Here is a 22,928-nt window from a genome sequence, read left to right as displayed (position 1 = left end):
AGGTGATCTAAGTGTGTTTCAATATTATCACTGTACTGAAAGTACATGTTTATTATGAAGACGATTCCAGTTGGGGATTGCAACTCCACGACGTTGCAGTGGGTAGTTGTGAATTGAGAGAGCGTGGTGACTCTCAGGAGCTTATTTGTTATTATTATCGCCGCTTTCGGGACTTTTCCTTTACTAATTATCTGCCATGTTGCGGCAGCAAAAGCGACCTTTCCAGCTTGGGAGTACGGCTCCTGTAGACAGAGCACATCCAATCTCCTCTCCTCCACCTCCCTTCGGAGTTCCTGCATTACGAGTCGGCTGTTATGTGTATTTAGTTGTCCTATGTTAAGCTTTGTCATCAAGGGAAGTATGTATGTATGCGGTCATTTGACCAGGTTTTAGACCAGTCAAATGCAATTCTTCCATTGGCTAGAACTGCCTGCTCGTAAATGTCGTCTAAGTTGAATTTCTCCCCTCTCCTTTCGAAGACTTTTCGTAGCAGGTCCCGCAGGGCTCCGAAGTCGGTGGGGAGATTCACTGATTTTAGTTGGATTCTGTCAACAGCCTCCATCACCGAGAAGGTTACCCTTCTTCCTTCTTCATGTCCTACACGAACCACATGTCTCAGGGCTGTGGTCAGGGTAGCCGGCTGTTCAAGTCTTGCTAGCTGCATAGTATATTCTAAATTAGGGTAGACCCTCACAGGATCCACAGGTGGCAATCTGACCACTCGAGTACTCTGTTCAGTGGAATTTATGCTGGAGCTAGTTACTTCATTTTCTTGAATCCGTTTCTCATGCTTGTTCTGTTTCTTTTCAGAGACTGTTATGGCCGCAGGATGCCCTTGCCGTTTCTGATGTTTTATCGGCTCTGCTCCTCGGCTTTCAGAGGAGGGAGCTGCTGCTATAGGGAGATCTGTTTGTATTGCTATGTTCACCCATTGAGGCTCAGTTTGAATGGCTATATCTGTTGTTTTAGGTTTTCCGGCGCCCGTAAGCGACCTCAGAAATAACTTGAATTTACTTGCCCTCATAGCGTCCCTCCTCCTCTTGCTCGGGGATTTATGCTTCGGCATCCTGTTCGGTATGCCGAGTTCAGCCATAATCAGTTCTGGAGATTAATCTTTGTTCCAACATTCTGTATGTTGGGCAATTCCGACCTACAGCTCCGCAAGACTTCTTCCCTCTGCTTTTGCATGGTATGCAGATTTGTGTACCTTTACAGTCCTTGTGATTATGGCCACTTTCTCCGCACTTGGTGCACGCCGGCTCCCTGGTGCACAGCCTGAGAATGTGGTCCAGGTCACCACAGTTGTGGCAACGAGGTACCACGACATAGTCTCTGGTGTTGATGGCATGGAAGCCAACATAGATCCTGCCCATTGTTGTGATGTTCTTCCACATCTGTGCTGTCACTTCAGCGACATGATGTACAACATCACGACCTCGTGGACCCGTTTTAAATCTAAGTTTAAAACAATTATTAAATTCGTCAACGCTTAGATGCTCAAAATTTTGTGCTCTGATTGTCTCTGACAGCTCTTCGTTCGTCATAATAGATGGCACGTCATAAAGTATGACGAGAGGATTTCTTTTTCTTGGTGGCTCACATTTCACCACTGAGTTCAGCTTTTGGTTCTTCAACAGCTTTTCTTTATCCTCTTCCGAGGCAACTTCTACGATGACTGAGTTCCTACTCGGTTTGATTCTCTTTATCTTTCTTTTTTCCTTCACAGGGTCCACGGTTTTCGTGAATAACTCCTGTATTTTCTTTATGCTTGTGTCTTCTCCAGGAAGTGTTCTCAAAAAGACTGACGTATCTGGCCTCTTAATTACCTTATTTATTGTCTCTCTGGTGGTGTTGGGCTTGGTGGGAGCTTGCGCTGCCACTGCCGCCCAAGTTTTCACTGGCTGCTTTCTTAGTCTATTGTTTTCTTTTACTAGTTCTTCTAGCCTACCTTCTAGTTTTGCATGGACAATGGCCCAAGCTGCTAATTCATTTTTAATGGCTGACATTCCGGCTTGGCTGATCTTGCCATTTTTTTCAGATTGCTCCATGAGCGTAGTTATTCTGGCAAGTCTTTGCATAACTGACTCATTCTCGACCTGTCCCAGCTCGTCCTGAGGAGAGGGATCAGGCGCAGTAGACGCACGTGGAGGCGCACTCGAATCACTCGTATCTGTCGTCGCCATGATTTACGAGTGATATAAAAAAGGTGGGAGCCCGTCTCTTACCCCGGACCGGCTCCTCTGGAATGGGGGGGGGGGGGGGGGGGGGAATTCTTGCAGCTCGCCCACCGACCTCGCCCCAAGGTCAAGGGCCCTCTCGAACTGCCGGGTTCAGCGCGCCGTTGCCAGCGCACTGGTCCCCATCGATGGCTCCGTCATCGGCGATTTCACGCGACGCTCCTCGGCAACTGCAACCCGCACTCCGGAGAGGCGGATGCACCTCTCGCCCTTCGCCGCCTACTAGCGCGAGTTTCCACCCTTCAGCCAAGGACCCACTCCTACTCCGGTGGCGGGCCGGTCCCCCAGACGTTCGGCGGTCTGGACCCAGTTAACCTGGCCCAGGCAGTGTCACCACCTCCTGGGTTTGGCAGAACACGCCCCGGTTACCCAGGGGCGCGGCGAAGCGCCCTTGCCGACTAGCGCCGCGATCCCACGCCGACGAGCGAAGTCGCCGGCATGCAGGGCTCCTGCTGGTCTGGGCCCTGCGAACAGAAAGGGACAGATGTTCGTCCCTCGACACAGCTCCCCCTGTGCCACGCACCCTTCGCTTTCGCATCGGGTTGGGTCGCCTTTGCCAAAGCGGTACAGCATAAGGTGGGACGAGGCAGTCTGAATTACATTTTATAGATGTATTTCTCACATATGTCAGAGCCTCTCGCGGTCGTCGTCGTCGTCGCCGCCGCCGCTTCTGCAGAAGTAGCAAATGGCCATCGTGGCAAATGCGGCGAGGCACGCCCTGCCTTCGATTCCGTATGCACAAAGTGTGTGGTCTTGTTTCCCAGTCTATATTTGGTCGGTCACGTAAGAGGTTGAATGTAACGAATGGGTGGGAAAGAGCAAGGGCAGCGGCTGTGCAGAACGAAAACACTAATTATCAGGGGTGTGAGCGTTTCGAGATGAGTCATGTACAAGTTGCGCTTGGTCGTCAGTGACTGTGTGGCCTAATGGATAAGGCGTCGGACATCGGATCTGAAGATTACAGGTTCGAATGCTGTCACGCTCGTGTTTTATCAGTTCTGAAAAAGAAACATACCGTTTTAATGTAGCATTTGAGCAGTACGAAACCGTCTGAATGTTGCTGTTGACCATTTTCTGCTTGGAGATGCTCTTGAGCTTGAAACACACACTACAAGACCGGTGTTAGCTAGCGAAATGGTCGGCAGAGTGCAATCACCGCGAGTTTCCACTGGCACTTGCACATCTAAAACAACGTCGGAAAGTAACTCGTTCGCCTTTTGAGTCACATCAAGTATGAGTGTTAATTTTGACGCCACTAGCTCTGCAGGTTGTCATGCAATTCCTTTACCTCTCAGAAATGATTATGAAATAAAAGTGAAGTACGTGACGAGTGTGACGTTAGGAAAACATTAGGCAGCATGGAGAGATTCTGTATGGGACCACCCAACCCAAACGAGTACTGTGTGACGTGCTGCCCGGCAAGTATTCACCGCAGCAGCCCGGCTAGCTCAGTCAGTAGAGTATGAGACTCTAAATCGCAGGGTCGTAGGATCGAGCCCCACGCTGGGCATAACGGAATTTTGTTCCGCTGCAGATGTAAATTACCGTTTTATTGATTAACGTGATGTAATGGAAATAGCAACTTTAAACTTTGCCTACGTCTCTGTCAGTCGCAAGGAAACTGTATTTGAAGGTGAAGGTGATTTTGGAGACACGTGTGAAAGACATGTTCTGAAATGCAAGTGTTGTTGTTTGGAGAGGACATCGGTTACGTGTCAGATGTGTAGCCAAGCAGTAATGGGTCGCCATAGCTGCAAATATTAGTCGGTAATATGAAGTGTTGTCAGCTGAAGTCTGATGATCCAGACGACCGCAAGGACGAAGTACGCAAAAGTACCGCAAGGCCGCGCCCCTTTAGCTCAGTGGTAGAGCACTGGACTAGTAAACCAAGGGTCGTGAGTTCCATCCTCAAAGGAAAAAGTCGAATTTTGGAAAACAGTTGCGCGTCGTGGCCGTATAGCTAACAGTATCTGTGATGACGAACAATTAGCGACATGCCTTTTATTAAGAACTACTCTCAGATGTGATTAAGGCGAATGGCGCAGATAAAGCCTTTGCCAAAGCGGTACAGCATAAGGTGGGACGAGGCAGTCTGAATTACATTTTATAGATGTATTTCTCACATATGTCAGAGCCTCTCGCGGTCGTCGTCGTCGTCGTCGTCGTCGTCGGCGCCGCTTCTGCAGAAGTAGCAAATGGCCATCATGGCAAATGCGGCGAGGCACGCCCTGCCTTCGATTCCGTATGCACAAAGTGTGTGGTCTTGTTTCGCGGTCTATATCTGGTCGGTGACGTAAGAGGTTGAATGTAACGAATGGGTGGGAAAGAGCAAGGGCAGCGGCTGTGTAGAACGAAAACACAAATTATCAGGGGTGTGAGCGTTTCGAAATGAGTCATATACAAGTTGCACTTGGTCGTCAGTGACTGTGTGGGCTAATGGATAAGGCGTCGGACTTCGGATCTGAAGATTACAGGTTCGAATGCTGTCACGCTCGTGTTTTATCAGTTCTGAAAAAGAAACATACTGTTTTAATGTAGCATTTGAGCAGTACGAAACCGTCTGAATGTTGCTGTTGACCATTTTCTGCTTGGAGATGCTCTTGAGCTTGAAACACACACTACAAGACCGGTGTTAACTAGCGAAATGGTCGGCAGAGTGCCGTCACCGCGAGTTTCCACTGGCACTTGCACATCTAAAACAACGTCGGAAAGTAACTCGTTCGCCTTTTGAGTCACATCAAGTATGAGTGTTAATTTTGACGCCACTAGCTCTGCAGGTTGTCATGCAATTCCTTTACCTCTCAGAAATGATTATGAAATAAAAGTGAAGTACGTGACGAGTGTGACGTTAGGAAAACATTAGGCAGCATGGAGGGATTCTGTATGGGACCACCCAACCCAAACGAGTACTGTGTGACGTGCTTCCCGGCAAGTATTCACCGAAGAAGCCCGGCTACCTCAGTTGGTAGAGCATCAGACTCTTGATCTCAGGGTCATGGGTTCGAGCCCCACGCCGGGCCTAACGGAATTTTGTTCTGCTGCAGATGTAAATTACCGTTTTTCTGATTAACGTGATGTAATGGAAATAGCAACTTTAAACTTTGCCTACGTCTCTGTCAGTCGCAAGGAAACTGTATTTGAAGGTGAAGGTGATTTTGTAGACATGTGTGAAAGACATGTTCTGAAATGCAAGTGTTGTTGTTTGGAGAGGACATCGGTTACGTGTCAGATGTGTAGCCAAGCAGTAATGGGTCGCCATAGCTGCAAATATTAGTCGGTAATATGAAGCGTTGTCAGCTGATGTCTGATGATCCAGACGACCGTAAGGACGAAGTACGCAAAAGTACCGCTAGGCCGCGCCCATTTAGCTCAGTGGTAGAACACTGGACTAGCAAACCACTGGTCGTGAGTTCTTTCCTCAAAGGAAGAAGTCGAATTGTGGAAATCAGTTGCGCGTCGTGGCTGTATAGCTAACAGTATCTGTGATGACGAAGAATTAGCGACATGCCTTTTATTAAGAATTACTCTCAGATGTGATTAAGGCAAATAGCGCAGATAAAGCCTTTGCCAAAGCGGTACAGCTTAAGGTGGGACGAGGCAGTCTGAATTACATTTTATAGATCTATTTCTCACATATGTAAGAGCCTCTCGCGGTCGTCGTCGTCGTCGTCGTCGTCGTCGTCGTCGTCGTCGTCGTCGCCGCCGCTTCTGCAGAAGTAGCAAATGGCCATCGTGGCAAATGCGGCGAGGCACGCCCTGCCTTCGATTCCGTATGCACAAAGTGTGTGGTCTTGTTTCGCAGTCTATATCTGGTCGGTCACGTAAGAGGTTGAATGTAACGAATGGGTGGGAAAGAGCAAGGGCAGCGGCTGTGTAGAACGAAAACACAAATTATCAGGGGTGTGAGCGTTTCGAAATGAGTCATATACAAGTTGCACTTGGTCGTCAGTGACTGTGTGGGCTAATGGATAAGGCGTCGGACTTCGGATCTGAAGATGACAGGTTCGAATGCTGTCACGCTCGTGTTTTATCAGTTCTGAAAAAGAAACATACCGTTTTAATGTAGCATTTGAGCAGTACGAAACCGTCTGAATGTTGCTGTTGACCATTTTTTGCTTGGAGATGCTCTTGAGCTTGAAACACACACACCAAGACCGGTGTTAACTAGCGAAATGGTCGGCAGAGTGCCGTCACCCCGAGTTTCCACTGGCACTTGCACATCTAAAACAACGTCGGAAAGTAACTCGTTCGCCTTTTGAGTCACATCAAGTATGAGTGTTAATTTTGACGCCACTAGCTCTGCAGGTTGTCATGCAATTCCTTTACCTCTCAGAAATGATTATGAAATAAAAGTGAAGTACGTGACGAGTGTGACGTTAGGAAAACATTAGGCAGCATGGAGAGATTCTGTATGGGACCACCCAACCCAAACGAGTACAGTGTGACGTGCTGTCCGGCAAGTATTCACCGAAGCAGCCCAGCTAGCTCAGTCGGTAGAGCATCAGACTTTTGATCTCAGGGTCATGGGTTCGAGCCCCACGCTCGGCGGAACGGAATTTTGTTCTGCTGCAGATGTAAATTACCGTTTTTCTGATTAACGTGATGTAATGGAAATAGCAACTTTAAACTTTGCCTATGTCTCTGTCAGTCGCAAGGAAACTGTATTTGAAGGTGAAGGTGATTTTGTAGACATGTGTGAAAGACATGTTCTGAAATGCAAGTGTTGTTGTTTGGAGAGGAAATCGGTTACGTGTCAGATGTGTAGCCAAGCAGTAATGGGTCGCCATAGCTGCAAATATTAGTCGGTAATATGAAGCGTTGTCAGCTGATGTCTGATGATCCAGACGACCGTAAGGACGAAGTACGCAAAAGTACCGCTAGGCCGCGCCCATTTAGCTCAGTGGTAGAACACTAGACTAGCAAACCAATGGTCGTGAGTTCTTTCCTCAAAGGAAGAAGTCGAATTTTGGAAATCAGTTGCGCGTCGTGGCCGTATAGCAAACAGTATCTGTGATGACGAACAATTAGCGACATGCCTTTTATTAAGAATTACTCTCAGATGTGATTAAGGCAAATACCGCAGATAAAGCCTTTGCCAAAGCGGTACAGCATAAGGTGGGACGAGGCAGTCTGAATTACAATTTATAGATGTATTTCTCACATATGTCAGAGCCTCTTGCGGTCGTCGTCGTCGTCGTCGTCGTCGTCGCCGCTGCCGCTTCTGCAGAAGTAGCAAATGGCCATCGTGGCAAATGCGGCGAGGCACGCCCTGCCTTCGATTCAGTATGCACAAAGTGTGTGGTCTTGTTTCGCAGTCTATATTTGGTCGGTCACGTAAGAGGTTGAATGTAACGAATGGGTGGGAAAGAGCAAGGGCAGCGGCTGTGTAGAACGAAAACACAAATTATCAAGGGTGTGAGCGTTTCGAGATGAGTCATATACAAGTTGCACCTGGTCGTCAGTGACTGTGTGGCCTAATGGACAGTCGCCTTTCGGCACGCTAGCGGCACGGACGTCTTGTTTACGTCCTCGCCGCGCAGCTCGCTCGCGGAGTTGTTTACGTGATTCTGCCGTCTTAGCGCGCTATATTTCATTCGACAGAGAATGGCTTATGCCCACCGAAAATCGACACTGAAGATTAGCTTTGCACCTGAATATGCCCGACCAAAAGCACTGGAAATCGAACAGTTTATCAGAGATGAAGTCAAGATTGACTGCAACGATCTTGTTGGCATCCACCTTTCTATAGTGAGCAGTGTGGTATACGTGAAATTGGTCAACGAAGACATATGTGAAAAAAATTCTAGATGCAACTCGAAGTGGTCTTAAGTTCCGTCACTCTGATGGACACATCGGTGACGTAACTGTGGAACATGCGGGACTTGGACTGCGCACGATACGTGTTTTTGAACTCCCCTTCGAGGTGCCTTCAGAGGTAGTGGTATCTGCATTCCATCCATATGGAAAAGTGATTAGCCACACAGCTGAGAAATGGGTTCAGTTCACTACATACCCGGTTCTCAATGGAGTACGGCAGATCCGCATAGAACTAACCAAACATGTGCCGTCCTACTTATATATTGGTGGCTGCCGTGCAATTATTATTTATGATGGACAGCCGAAGACATGCTCGGGATGTGGCAAAGAAGGACACCTCCGTTCCAGCTGTCTGCAGCGCAGAATCACACAGTTACCGCCTGGGGACCTGCCGGCCACGACCGCTCCGACGTCGCTACCGCTGACGTTTGTCGAAGCTCTCCATAGCGACCCCCGACCGCGAACACCACTGGCTCCTACTACTGGTACATCGTCGTCTCCGGTACTGCCTCAGGCTGTTGCGGACGGACAGACGCCCTTGCCTCCTCCTCCCGACGTGTGCAGTGGTGAGCAATCTCAAGGACAGGGGATGGCCCTTGACTCCATGATTGTGCCTACCGATGCTTTTGTGCCAGAACATCCGGATCCCCAGGCGTCTTCGGACACTGAAGATCACGTGCGCAAGCAACGGTCGCCGAAGAGACGTCGGAAACGGCGGATCGCCCGGTCTGACACCTGCAGGACGCAGTCTCAAGACGATGAAGATCAAAATTATCAAGTTGTTCCCCCGAAGGACGAATCTGTGGTGGAAGCACCAACTTGCACTCCGTCGGACGTACAACCATCCTTGCATGCACCAGGCGCTGTACCTATGGACGTTGAACAACAGCTGAGCCAGGACAACTCTTCCACCACCGACGTGACACTGCCTTCGGACTCTGCTGGTACTTCACTAGACGCACACCATCCACGCACCCTTGCGTGGTCTGACGATGTAGCCGACGAATCACCAACTAGTGAGACAACCGCGAATGCCGCTGCTCCAGCCCACGACTCCTAATCGGCAGGGTTACAGGATGGGGATGTGCAGCCTACTGGGACAACATTCTTGTTCGCTGCTGCTCTTCGTGCCTCCATGAGCGTCCCTGTAGTCCCAATTCTACGACAATCTTACAGGATTGGCTCCATCAATGTCAACACCATTGGCACCCCTGTCAAACTACAATTGCTCCTTGATATGTTGAGGGCGTCGGACCTAGATGTTGCCCTTTTGCAGGAAGTTCGCCTGGCGACGTTTCCTAATGTCTATGGCTATGTTTCCTACCTCACGCCATGTGCCGACGGTGGCAGTGGGACAGCTATTCTTTTAAAGGAAGGCATTGATGTAGATGACGTGATTTACCTACCATCGGCTAGGGGTCTTGCTGTGACTTTCCACGGTGTTCGAGTCATCAATGTTTACGCTCCCTCGGGCACGGCCAAGCGACGGGAGCGGTCGCGATTCTATTCAGAACAGATCGCTCCTTTGTTTGTCGGACGCTACGACCATATTGTTCTTGGTGGTGACTTCAATTGTGTGTTATCCCAAAAGGACCAACAACCCCATTTCACCACATGCCAGGAACTCAAGCTGCTTGTGCATGAACTGAAACTCACCGATACTTGGGACCGCGTGCATGGCGATCGGCCTGGGTATACGTACGTCACCAGCCATTCAGCAAGTCGTCTTGACCGTGTCTACGTGTCCCCAGGACTCGTAACTGCCACGCTTGACGCTGAGATATGGCCTACCGCCTTTTCCGACCATATCGCCTACATTTGCACTGTTTCGCTCCAGAGGCAGAAGGTGTGGCGCGGTCGAGGCCTGTGGAAGCTGAATGTGGCCCACCTCAAGGATCCGGAATGTAGGCAGGTCGTAGAGACGACGTGGAACAACTGTGTGAGACGCCTTCCAGCGTATCCTTCAACACTTCGGTTGTGGATCGACTGCGCCAAGCCTGCTTTACGTCGTTCTATGATGAATTACGGTCGCGATAAAATGTTATGGCACCGACATACCATGGAATACTATTTCACAATTCTCCGGGAACTCTCAAACCTTGCCCCCTCAGTTCAACGACAGGTTGAAATTCAACGTATTAAGGCGAAGATAATTTCTCTTATGCGTCACCGCCTTGAAGGCACAGTAGTACGCGCAAGATGTCACGAATGTGTACCAGGAGAGCTCCCGTCCATGCATCATGTTATCCGAGAGAAGCAGCGGTGTCGTAGAAAGTTGATCAACGCCCTCGACATGCCAGATGGTCGTCGATTGACGTCCCAGAATGACATCGTAAGAGCCTTTGTGGATCACTACAACGAGTTCTATGCAGCAGAGGACCGGAACGTGGCGGTAATGTCTGATGTCCTCCGTTCCTTGACAGATACCCTGGACGAGTCTGCTGCGGAGATTCTCACGGCGACAATTACGGCTGATGACGTCGCCGATGCTCTTCATAAGGGTGCGGCAAACAAAGCCCCAGGTCCAGATGGGTTCCCGCTGGAGTTTTACCGCACATTTCATGACATCATGGGCTCACGCTGGACTGCGATGTATGAAGAACTGATGAACCCTGACTTTCCTCTCCCACCCGAATTCGTAGAAGGCTTGCTTATCCCGGTCCCCAAGCCATCGGGAGGTCGAGGAGTGGAACATTATCGGCCGCTGACCATGTTAAATTGTGACTTCAAGATTTTTACCCGGATTCTTGGCGCTCGCATTAGGCGCGTCGTCCCTCAAGTTATCTCTCTGGATCAAACGTGCTTTGGAGGTGATAGTAAAATTCAGACGGCACTCAGCGATTACTGTGACGTTATAGCCCTGACCATGACCTGTCGCAGTCGTGGTGCCTTAGTGACAGTGGACTTCGACCACGCCTTTGATAGAGTGAGTCATGACTTTCTCGAAAACGTACTCCGACGGATGGCCTTTCCCCACAGGTTTATACACCTCGTCTTGCAGCTTCTCCGAGGTGCCACGTCGCGGGTGCTGGTCAATGGCCGTGTGGCGGGCCCTATTAACGTCATGCGGTCGGTCCGTCAAGGATGTCCGCTGTCGATGCTGCTTTTCGCCATTGCCCTTGAGCCACTATTACACGGTTTGAGGAGCCGGTTGACAGGCATAACAATGAGGGGGACTTCTTTCATCTGCCGCGCCTATACAGATGACTTGGTGTTCTTGGTTCTATCGGAGGATGAAGTGCGAGAGGCACTGGCGTGGATCAACCAGTACAGGGCTGCTGCGGGCAGCCGTGTGAACTTGACGAAATCTAGTGCTATGCCCGTCGGTAGAGGCCTTCCAGCTGAGAGTGTGGCACCATTGCCATTAGTGGACAAGCTCAAATGTTTGGGGATCACCTTCACGCGTGATATACAGCGCACGATCTCATTTAACTACAAACGCCTGCTTCAAGCTATCCGCACGAACGTTCGTGGCAACCTCCTGAGAGCATTGGACATGTTACAAAGGGTGGATTTTGTTAACACTCATCTAGTCTCGCGACTACCCCATTTAGCACAGATTTTACCGATGCCAAAGGCAATGGCACACAGACTTCAGGCGGCGTTCGGCTACTTTGTTAGCGCGGGTCTTATCTTCAAAGTCCGCTACGACACGCTGACACTTCCTCCTCGAGATGGCGGCCTCGGCCTTGTCAACGTCCGAGCGAGAGCAGCTGCCCTTTATGTAAGTACGATGGTTAAATCGTGGATCCGCCGCCGAAACGGATTATCGGGAAGCCTGATTGATGAAGTGGCCCCTCCCTCTCGAGTGGCACCCGTCGCAGTAGCCCATATTTCTTCCCCTCTCTCACATATCCGGACCTTTTTCATCGAATACAGTTATGTCCATGCCGACTTGCCTAGTACCAGACCCCCTATGGCACGTGATGTTTACTGAATCATGATGAGAAATCACACTCGGAATGTTGTGGAAAGGCGATATCCTACGATCGCATGGCCCGTGGTATGGCGTTCTGTACACCATATATACCTAGACACGAGCGCACGTGCGACCTGGTATTTGGTCGTTAATGGAAAATACATGACACAACTTCGTCTACATGCCATAAAAATGACAGATTCGCCGCTGTGTCCTCGCTGTCAAACGCTTGATACGGACGAACATCGACTGATGTGTGGATCTTCTGCAGAGGTGTGGCAGCTGATTCAGAAGATGCTTGCCTTTCTTCTACGTACGGCTCCCCATGCCATTACACCGAAATCTCTTCTGTTCCCAGATGAGACATACTTCCCAAGTACGAAGACCAACGCTGTGATCTGGATAAAAGGTCTCTCGATCTCTTATTTGTTCCATGAAGGTGATAAGAGTGTTCTTGATTTTTGGACATTCCTGCAAGATCGCTTTACTTTTCTCATGCACCATCCGCGATACCGTCAGTACTATGCCAACTTTTTGGGTAGTGCCTTCTTCGATCCCCCCTGCAGCTGGGGTGTCCCAGGTATGAGAAGATGACTTCAATGAGAGTGTGTAATACCAGGACTCAGTCCCATGTACCGGAAAATGCAATATTCTTCGTGAAGACGTGCCTGGAACATGCCTGACTGCCGTGGGATTCGGTGTGCGTCTACCCACAAGTTCGCGGGACGCGGATGCTGCTTGTCTGTTCTGCCAGGAGGGCGTTTTCTTTAATTCCTATAATTCCCTTTCTATTTTATATGTTACTGATGGTAATTCCACATAATTTTTTTTTCGCCTGGAGGGCGTCCTATGTGATATGAACAAATATATGTAAAATAAATAAATTAGTTCATAAAAAAAGGGGAAGCGTCCAAAAAAAAAAAAAAAATGGATAAGGCGTCGGACTTCGGATCTGAAGATTACAGGTTCGAATGCTGTCACGCTCGTGTTTTATCAGTTCTGAAAAAGAAACATACCGTTTTAATGTAGCATTTGAGCAGTACGAAACCGTCTGAATGTTGCTGTTGACCATTTTCTGCTTGGAGATGCTCTTGAGCTTGAAACACACACTACAAGACCGGTGTTAACTAGCGAAATGGTCGGCAGAGTGCCGTCACCGCGAGTTTCCACTGGCACTTGCACATCTAAAACAACGTCGGAAAGTAACTCGTTCGCCTTTTGAGTCACATCAAGTATGAGTGTTAATTTTGACGCCACTAGCTCTGCAGGTTGTCATGCAACTCCTTTACCTCTCAGAAACGATTATGAAATAAAAGTGAAGTACGTGACGAGTGTGACGTTAGGAAAACATTAGACAGCATGGAGAGATTCTGTATGGGACCACCCAACCCAAACGAGTACTGTGTGACGTGCTGCCCGGCATGTATACACCGAAGCAACCCCTTCTAGCTCAGTCGGTAGAGCATGAGACTCTTAATATCAGGGTCGTGGGTTCGAGCCTCACGCTGGGCGGAGCGGAATTATGTTCCGCTGCAGATGTAAATTACCGTTTTTCTGATTAACGTGATGTAATGGAAATAGCAACTTTAAACTTTGCCTACCTCTCTGTCAGTCGCAAGGAAACTGTATTTGAAGGCGAAGGTGATTTTGTAGACATGTGTGAAAGACATGTTCTGAAATGCAAGTGTTGTTGTTTGGAGAGGACATCGGTTACGTGTCAGATGTGTAGCCAAGCAGGAGGATCTGCAGCGAATTGACGCATGGTGCACGGAATGGCAATTGAATCTCAATGTAGCGAAGTGTAATGTGATGCGAATACATAGAAAGATAGGTCCCTTATCATTTAGCTACAAAATAGCAGGTCAGCAACTGGAAGCAGTTAATTCCATAAATTATCTGGGAGTACGCATTAGGAGTGATTTAAAATGGAATGATCATATGAAGTTGATCGTCGGTAAAGCAGATGCCAGACTGAGATTCATTGGAAGAATCCTAAGGAAATGCAATCCGACAACAAAGGAAGTAACTTACAGTACGCTTGTTCGCCCAATGCTTGAATACTGCTCAGCAGTGTGGGATCCGCACCAGGTAGGGTTGATAGAAGAGATAGAGAAGATCCAACGGAGAGCAGCGCGCTTCGTTACAGGATCATTTAGTAATTGCGAAAGCGTTACGGAGATGATAGATAAACTCCAGTGGAAGACTCTGCAGGAGAGACGCTCAGTAGCTCGGTACGGGCTTTTGTTAAAGTTTCGAGAACATACCTTCACCGAAGAGTCAAGCAGTATATTGCTCCCTCCTACGTATATCTCGCGAAGAGACCATGAGGATAAAATCAGAGAGATTAGAGCCCACACAGAAGCATACCGACAATCCTTCTTTCCACGTACAATACGAGACTGGAATAGAAGGGAGAACCGATAGAGGTACTCAGGGTACCCTCCGCCACACACCGTCAGGTGGCTTGCGGAGTACGGATGTAGATGTAGATGAATGGGTCGCCATAGCTGCAAATATTAGTCGGTAATATGAAGTGTTGTCAGCTGAAGTCTGATGATCCAGACGACCGTACGGACGAAGTACGCAAAAGTACCGCTAGGCCGCGCCCCTTTAGCTCAGTGGTAGAGCACTGGTCTAGTAAACCAAGGGTCGTGAGTTCCATCCTCAAAGGAAGAAGTCGAATTTTGGAAATCAGTTGCGCGTCGTGGCCGTATAGCTAACAGTATCTGTGATGACGAACAATTAGCGACATGCCTTTTATTAAGAATTACTCTCAGATGTGATTAAGGCGAATGGCGCAGATAAAGCCTTTGCCAAAGCGGTACAGCATAAGGTGGTACGAGGCAGTCTGAATTACATTTTATAGATGTATTTCTCACATATGTCAGAGCCTCTCGCGGTCGTCGTCGTCGTCGTCGTCGTCGCCGCCGCAGCTTCTGCAGAAGTAGCAAATGGCCATCGTGGCAAATGCGGCGAGGCACGCCCTGCCTTCGATTCCGTATGCACAAAGTGTGTGGTCTTGTTTCCCAGTCTATATTTGGTCGGTCACGTAAGAGGTTGAATGTAACGAATGGGTGGGAAAGAGCAAGGGCAGCGGCTGTGTAGAACGAAAACACAAATTATCAGGGGTGTGAGCGTTTCGAGATGAGTCATATACAAGTTGCAATTGGTCGTCAGTGACTGTGTGGCCTAATGGATAAGGCGTCGGACTTCGGATCTGAAGATTACAGGTTCGAATGCTGTCATGCTCGTGTTTTATCTGTTCTGAAAAAGAAACATACCGTTTTAATGTAGCATTTGAGCAGTACGAAACCGTCTGAATGTTGCTGTTGACCATTTTCTGCTTGGAGATGCTCTTGAGCTTGAAACACACACTACAAGACCGGTGTTAACTAGCGAAATGGTCGGCAGAGTGCCGTCACCGTGAGTTTCCACTGGCACTTGCACATCTAAAACAACGTCGGAAAGTAACTCGTTCGCCTTTTGAGTCACATCAAGTATGAGTGTTAATTTTGACGCCACTAGCTCTGCAGGTTGTCATGCAACTCCTTTACCTCTCAGAAATGATTATGAAATAAAAGTGAAGTACGTGACGAGTGTGACGTTAGGAAAACATTAGACAGCATGGAGAGATTCTGTATGGGACCACCCAACCCAAACGACTACTGTGTGACGTGCTGCCCGGCAAGTATTCACCGAAGCACCCCGGCTAGCCCAGTCGGTAGACCATGAGACTCTTAATCTCAGGGTCGTGGGTTCGAGCCCCACGCTTGGCGGAACATAATTTTGTTCCGCTGTAGATGTAAATTACCGTTTCTCTGATTAACGTGATGTAATGGAAATAGCAACTTTAAAATTTGCCTACGTCTCTGTCAGTCACAAGGAAACTGTATTTGAAGGTGAAGGTGATTTTGTAGACATGTGTGAAAGACATGTTCTGAAATGCAAGTGTTGTTGTTTGGAGAGGACATCGGTTACGTGTCAGATGTGTAGCCAAGCAGTAATGGGTCGCCATAGCTGCAAATATTAGTCGGTAATATGAAGTGTTTTCAGCTGAAGTCTGATGATCCAGACGACCGTAAGGACGAAGTACGCAAAAGTACCGCTAGGCCGCGCCTCTTTAGCTCAGTGACTCCAAACACAAGTGTCTGTAAATGGGCATTTCACTCCACCCATTGAAATTCGCAACGGCGTCCCGCAGGGAAGTCCTTTGTCAATGCTCCTGTATGTTGTTGCACTGGAGCCTTTACTAAGGAGACTCGATGTCGATCTTGAGGGCATCACGATATCTGGCGTTAACAACGTCACCAATGCATATGCTGATGACGTTGGAGTGGTTATTCGTAGTAACGAAGATTTAGAGAAATTAACTACGAATATTCAGATCTTTTGTGAAGCTACAGGCGCTAGGGTTAACGAGGTGAAGAGTTCGTTTTTAAATCTTAAAGGTCTTCAAGATGTCCGTTTGGAATGGGCACGCTCCGTCGATCGTCACACTGCTCTGGGTGTCACCTTTTACCGATGTCCGCTTCAGACCATGACCTACAATTGGAAGAAAGTACTGGATACAATCAGAGGAGCCACAATACTCAATCAGACCAGACATCTGAACATTAAACAACGAATCAGAATAATTAATTGGTCCATTTTATCAAAAGCTATATATATAGGTCAAATATTGCCAGTTTCGAAACCCATTGCCAAACGTATAATGAGTATCATTTGCCGATTTATATGGACAGGAAATATTTTTAGAGTAGCAGTCGGTACAGTTACGTTACCTTCCGCTGAAGCGGGCCTAGGTTTAACAGATATATGGCGGAAGACTACGGCGTTATATATAAAGAGGACCCTACAAATTATAGAAAAACATCCACATAGTATTACAGCCAGGCTGTATCGACTCCTACAGCCAGAAAATTTACGTCCACCCATAAATATAGGCGGAATTAATTATAAATTGAAATATATTCGCCAGTTCTTTTTAGAGATTAGCTACATGGACAGTATTGTTACGAATCCACAATCAAGGAATTGCAGGAAATTAATGGAACTCTTAACAACGAAAGAACATGTCAACAAAATGGAGTGCAGATATCCCGACAAAGACTGGAAAAGAATTTGGAAAAATATTAGTAATCGTGAACTGTCTTCCGACATTCAGGCAACCTGGTACCGAGTTATTAATAACGTAGTTTCCACTAACGAAAAGTTGCACTCCATTGGTCTTAGTGACACGATTGTGTGCACCCGATGTGACGCAGTTGACACATTGATCCACCACTTTCTCTGTGGCGGATACGCCGAAATATGGAGGGGACTCCAACGGCGGGTAGCCTTTATAACCAGAACTGTTAGTACTGAGATCAATGTTGAAAAATTACTCTTCCCCGATGGTGTTTTCTTCCCTGTCCAAAAAACCAATGCTGTGTTGTGGTTGTTTGGCAATTATGTACATTACGTTATATCTGAACACGGCAATGACCGTGTTTTAGAATACGAATTATACGAACGAGCAAAATATTATCAGATATGTACGCGCAGGGACCACAAAAAAACTTTTGGTAACATGTTACACATTCTGTTTCAGAGACAAGGGATTGGATAAACATCTTAGTAGCCCTCGTCTACGAAAAATGTAGTCACAGGCCAAAGTAGGGGATCGCTGTTGAGGGTGAAGTACGGTGGGGACTTCGTGTGCCCCAGGGCCGCTACGGTAGCCGTGAAGGCCTCGGACAGAACCCCGAAACGGCACTGCGGCTTCACACTTACTGCTGGATGAACCCCATATCTCCAGCAACTACTTTCATCTATGATGATTTTCCAGGATCTCGGTAATATCGGAAGGTGGTTTCGTTGCACACAATGCAGTGGAAGCTTCTTGCACGTGTTCCTCAGTTACAATCTTTCTATTTTTGTTTAATTTTTTTCAGTATGAAGCAAGAGTGACATTTTATTAATTCCCAAGAAGCCTTAATTTTTCAATTTTCAGTTCTACGGAGGAGAAGCCTCACATGGCGAAGAAGCCAAACATCATTTCATTTCCCTAACTGTCACAGTAAATTTGAAAAAAAATCAGTCGATATAGCATAGAAGCTCGCCGAAGAAGGCATAAAAGGAGAGCGAATGGATGGGCTGTGTGGGGAGAAGGGAGGCCCAAAAGTAAAATAAAAAATAAAAAGAAAAACAAAAAAAAGGTAAAAAAAAGAAAAAAAAGACAAAACAAAAAAAAGAAAAAAAAAGTAGTAGAGCACTGGACTAGTAAACCAAGGGTCGTGAGTTCCATCCTCAAAGGAAGAAGTCGAATTTTGGAAATCAGTTGCGCGTCGTGGCCGTATAGCTAACAGTATCTGTGATGACGAACAATTAGCGACATGCCTTTTATTAAGAATTACTCTCAGATGTGATTAAGGCGAATGGCGCAGAAAAAGCCTTTGCCAAAGCGGTACAGCATAAGGTGGGACGAGGCAGTCTGAATTACATTTTAAAGATGTATTTCTCACATATGTCAGAGCCTCTCGCGGTCGTCGTCGTCGTCGTCGTCGTCGCCGTCGTCGTATTCGTCGTCGTCGTCGCCGCCGCCGTTTCTGCAGAAGTAGCAAATGGCCATCGTGGCAAATGCGGCGAGGCACGCCCTGCCTTCGATTCCGTATGCACAAAGTGTGTGGTCTTGTTTCCCAGTCTATATTTGGTCGGTCACGTAAGAGGTTGAATGTAACGAATGGGTGGGAAAGAGCAAGGGCAGCGGCTGTGTAGAACGAAAACACAAATTATCAGGGGTGTGAGCGTTTCGAGATGAGTCATATACAAGTTGCAATTGGTCGTCAGTGACTGTGTGGCCTAATGGATAAGGCGTCGGACTTCGGATCTGAAGATTACAGGTTCGAATGCTGTCATGCTCGTGTTTTATCTGTTCTGAAAAAGAAACATACCGTTTTAATGTAGCATTTGAGCAGTACGAAACCGTCTGAATGTTGCTGTTGACCATTTTCTGCTTGGAGATGCTCTTGAGCTTGAAACACACACTACAAGACCGGTGTTAACTAGCGAAATGGTCGGCAGAGTGCCGTCACCGTGAGTTTCCACTGGCACTTGCACATCTAAAACAACGTCGGAAAGTAACTCGTTCGCCTTTTGAGTCACATCAAGTATGAGTGTTAATTTTGACGCCACTAGCTCTGCAGGTTGTCATGCAACTCCTTTACCTCTCAGAAATGATTATGAAATAAAAGTGAAGTACGTGACGAGTGTGACGTTAGGAAAACATTAGACAGCATGGAGAGATTCTGTATGGGACCACCCAACCCAAACGACTACTGTGTGACGTGCTGCCCGGCAAGTATTCACCGAAGCACCCCGGCTAGCTCAGTCGGTAGACCATGAGACTCTTAATCTCAGGGTCGTGGGTTCGAGCCCCACGCTTGGCGGAACATAATTTTGTTCCGCTGTAGATGTAAATTACCGTTTCTCTGATTAACGTGATGTAATGGAAATAGCAACTTTAAAATTTGCCTACGTCTCTGTCAGTCACAAGGAAACTGTATTTGAAGGTGAAGGTGATTTTGTAGACATGTGTGAAAGACATGTTCTGAAATGCAAGTGTTGTTGTTTGGAGAGGACATCGGTTACGTGTCAGATGTGTAGCCAAGCAGTAATGGGTCGCCATAGCTGCAAATATTAGTCGGTAATATGAAGTGTTTTCAGCTGAAGTCTGATGATCCAGACGACCGTAAGGACGAAGTACGCAAAAGTACCGCTAGGCCGCGCCTCTTTAGCTCAGTGACTCCAAACACAAGTGTCTGTAAATGGGCATTTCACTCCACCCATTGAAATTCGCAACGGCGTCCCGCAGGGAAGTCCTTTGTCAATGCTCCTGTATGTTGTTGCACTGGAGCCTTTACTAAGGAGACTCGATGTCGATCTTGAGGGCATCACGATATCTGGCGTTAACAACGTCACCAATGCATATGCTGATGACGTTGGAGTGGTTATTCGTAGTAACGAAGATTTAGAGAAATTAACTACGAATATTCAGATCTTTTGTGAAGCTACAGGCGCTAGGGTTAACGAGGTGAAGAGTTCGTTTTTAAATCTTAAAGGTCTTCAAGATGTCCGTTTGGAATGGGCACGCTCCGTCGATCGTCACACTGCTCTGGGTGTCACCTTTTACCGATGTCCGCTTCAGACCATGACCTACAATTGGAAGAAAGTACTGGATACAATCAGAGGAGCCACAATACTCAATCAGACCAGACATCTGAACATTAAACAACGAATCAGAATAATTAATTGGTCCATTTTATCAAAAGCTATATATATAGGTCAAATATTGCCAGTTTCGAAACCCATTGCCAAACGTATAATGAGTATCATTTGCCGATTTATATGGACAGGAAATATTTTTAGAGTAGCAGTCGGTACAGTTACGTTACCTTCCGCTGAAGCGGGCCTAGGTTTAACAGATATATGGCGGAAGACTACGGCGTTATATATAAAGAGGACCCTACAAATTATAGAAAAACATCCACATAGTATTACAGCCAGGCTGTATCGACTCCTACAGCCAGAAAATTTACGTCCACCCATAAATATAGGCGGAATTAATTATAAATTGAAATATATTCGCCAGTTCTTTTTAGAGATTAGCTACATGGACAGTATTGTTACGAATCCACAATCAAGGAATTGCAGGAAATTAATGGAACTCTTAACAACGAAAGAACATGTCAACAAAATGGAGTGCAGATATCCCGACAAAGACTGGAAAAGAATTTGGAAAAATATTAGTAATCGTGAACTGTCTTCCGACATTCAGGCAACCTGGTACCGAGTTATTAATAACGTAGTTTCCACTAACGAAAAGTTGCACTCCATTGGTCTTAGTGACACGATTGTGTGCACCCGATGTGACGCAGTTGACACATTGATCCACCACTTTCTCTGTGGCGGATACGCCGAAATATGGAGGGGACTCCAACGGCGGGTAGCCTTTATAACCAGAACTGTTAGTACTGAGATCAATGTTGAAAAATTACTCTTCCCCGATGGTGTTTTCTTCCCTGTCCAAAAAACCAATGCTGTGTTGTGGTTGTTTGGCAATTATGTACATTACGTTATATCTGAACACGGCAATGACCGTGTTTTAGAATACGAATTATACGAACGAGCAAAATATTATCAGATATGTACGCGCAGGGACCACAAAAAAACTTTTGGTAACATGTTACACATTCTGTTTCAGAGACAAGGGATTGGATAAACATCTTAGTAGCCCTCGTCTACGAAAAATGTAGTCACAGGCCAAAGTAGGGGATCGCTGTTGAGGGTGAAGTACGGTGGGGACTTCGTGTGCCCCAGGGCCGCTACGGTAGCCGTGAAGGCCTCGGACAGAACCCCGAAACGGCACTGCGGCTTCACACTTACTGCTGGATGAACCCCATATCTCCAGCAACTACTTTCATCTATGATGATTTTCCAGGATCTCGGTAATATCGGAAGGTGGTTTCGTTGCACACAATGCAGTGGAAGCTTCTTGCACGTGTTCCTCAGTTACAATCTTTCTATTTTTGTTTAATTTTTTTCAGTATGAAGCAAGAGTGACATTTTATTAATTCCCAAGAAGCCTTAATTTTTCAATTTTCAGTTCTACGGAGGAGAAGCCTCACATGGCGAAGAAGCCAAACATCATTTCATTTCCCTAACTGTCACAGTAAATTTGAAAAAAAATCAGTCGATATAGCATAGAAGCTCGCCGAAGAAGGCATAAAAGGAGAGCGAATGGATGGGCTGTGTGGGGAGAAGGGAGGCCCAAAAGTAAAATAAAAAATAAAAAGAAAAACAAAAAAAAGGTAAAAAAAAGAAAAAAAAGACAAAACAAAAAAAAGAAAAAAAAAGTAGTAGAGCACTGGACTAGTAAACCAAGGGTCGTGAGTTCCATCCTCAAAGGAAGAAGTCGAATTTTGGAAATCAGTTGCGCGTCGTGGCCGTATAGCTAACAGTATCTGTGATGACGAACAATTAGCGACATGCCTTTTATTAAGAATTACTCTCAGATGTGATTAAGGCGAATGGCGCAGAAAAAGCCTTTGCCAAAGCGGTACAGCATAAGGTGGGACGAGGCAGTCTGAATTACATTTTAAAGATGTATTTCTCACATATGTCAGAGCCTCTCGCGGTCGTCGTCGTCGTCGTCGTCGTCGCCGTCGTCGTATTCGTCGTCGTCGTCGCCGCCGCCGTTTCTGCAGAAGTAGCAAATGGCCATCGTGGCAAATGCGGCGAGGCACGCCCTGCCTTCGATTCCGTATGCACAAAGTGTGTGGTCTTGTTTCCCAGTCTATATTTGGTCGGTCACGTAAGAGGTTGAATGTAACGAATGGGTGGGAAAGAGCAAGGGCAGCGGCTGTGTAGAACGAAAACACAAATTATCAGGGGTGTGAGCGTTTCGAGATGAGTCATATACAAGTTGCAATTGGTCGTCAGTGACTGTGTGGCCTAATGGATAAGGCGTCGGACTTCGGATCTGAAGATTACAGGTTCGAATGCTGTCATGCTCGTGTTTTATCTGTTCTGAAAAAGAAACATACCGTTTTAATGTAGCATTTGAGCAGTACGAAACCGTCTGAATGTTGCTGTTGACCATTTTCTGCTTGGAGATGCTCTTGAGCTTGAAACACACACTACAAGACCGGTGTTAACTAGCGAAATGGTCGGCAGAGTGCCGTCACCGTGAGTTTCCACTGGCACTTGCACATCTAAAACAACGTCGGAAAGTAACTCGTTCGCCTTTTGAGTCACATCAAGTATGAGTGTTAATTTTGACGCCACTAGCTCTGCAGGTTGTCATGCAACTCCTTTACCTCTCAGAAATGATTATGAAATAAAAGTGAAGTACGTGACGAGTGTGACGTTAGGAAAACATTAGACAGCATGGAGAGATTCTGTATGGGACCACCCAA

General features: G+C 47.1%; 4 non-coding genes across 4 annotated transcripts; all 4 read left to right on the top strand.

The window, feature by feature from the left end:
* The first annotated feature begins 5,184 nt into the window (after positions 1-5,184).
* On the top strand, positions 5,185-5,257 carry Trnak-cuu (transfer RNA lysine (anticodon CUU)). The gene has a single exon. It is a non-coding gene; the product is annotated as a tRNA-Lys (tRNA).
* Positions 5,258-6,712: 1,455 nt separating this feature from the next.
* On the top strand, positions 6,713-6,785 carry Trnak-uuu (transfer RNA lysine (anticodon UUU)). The gene has a single exon. It is a non-coding gene; the product is annotated as a tRNA-Lys (tRNA).
* An 8,891-nt stretch (positions 6,786-15,676) lies between these two features.
* Positions 15,677-15,751, top strand: Trnak-cuu (transfer RNA lysine (anticodon CUU)). The gene has a single exon. It is a non-coding gene; the product is annotated as a tRNA-Lys (tRNA).
* Positions 15,752-19,327: 3,576 nt separating this feature from the next.
* On the top strand, positions 19,328-19,402 carry Trnak-cuu (transfer RNA lysine (anticodon CUU)). Its single transcript has one exon. It is a non-coding gene; the product is annotated as a tRNA-Lys (tRNA).
* The last annotated feature ends 3,526 nt before the right edge of the window (positions 19,403-22,928 follow it).

This window comes from Schistocerca gregaria, chromosome 8 (genome assembly GCF_023897955.1).
Source record: "Schistocerca gregaria isolate iqSchGreg1 chromosome 8, iqSchGreg1.2, whole genome shotgun sequence".
NCBI classification, from domain to species: domain Eukaryota; kingdom Metazoa; phylum Arthropoda; class Insecta; order Orthoptera; family Acrididae; genus Schistocerca; species Schistocerca gregaria.
This window is presented reverse-complemented; position numbering and strand designations above follow the sequence as displayed.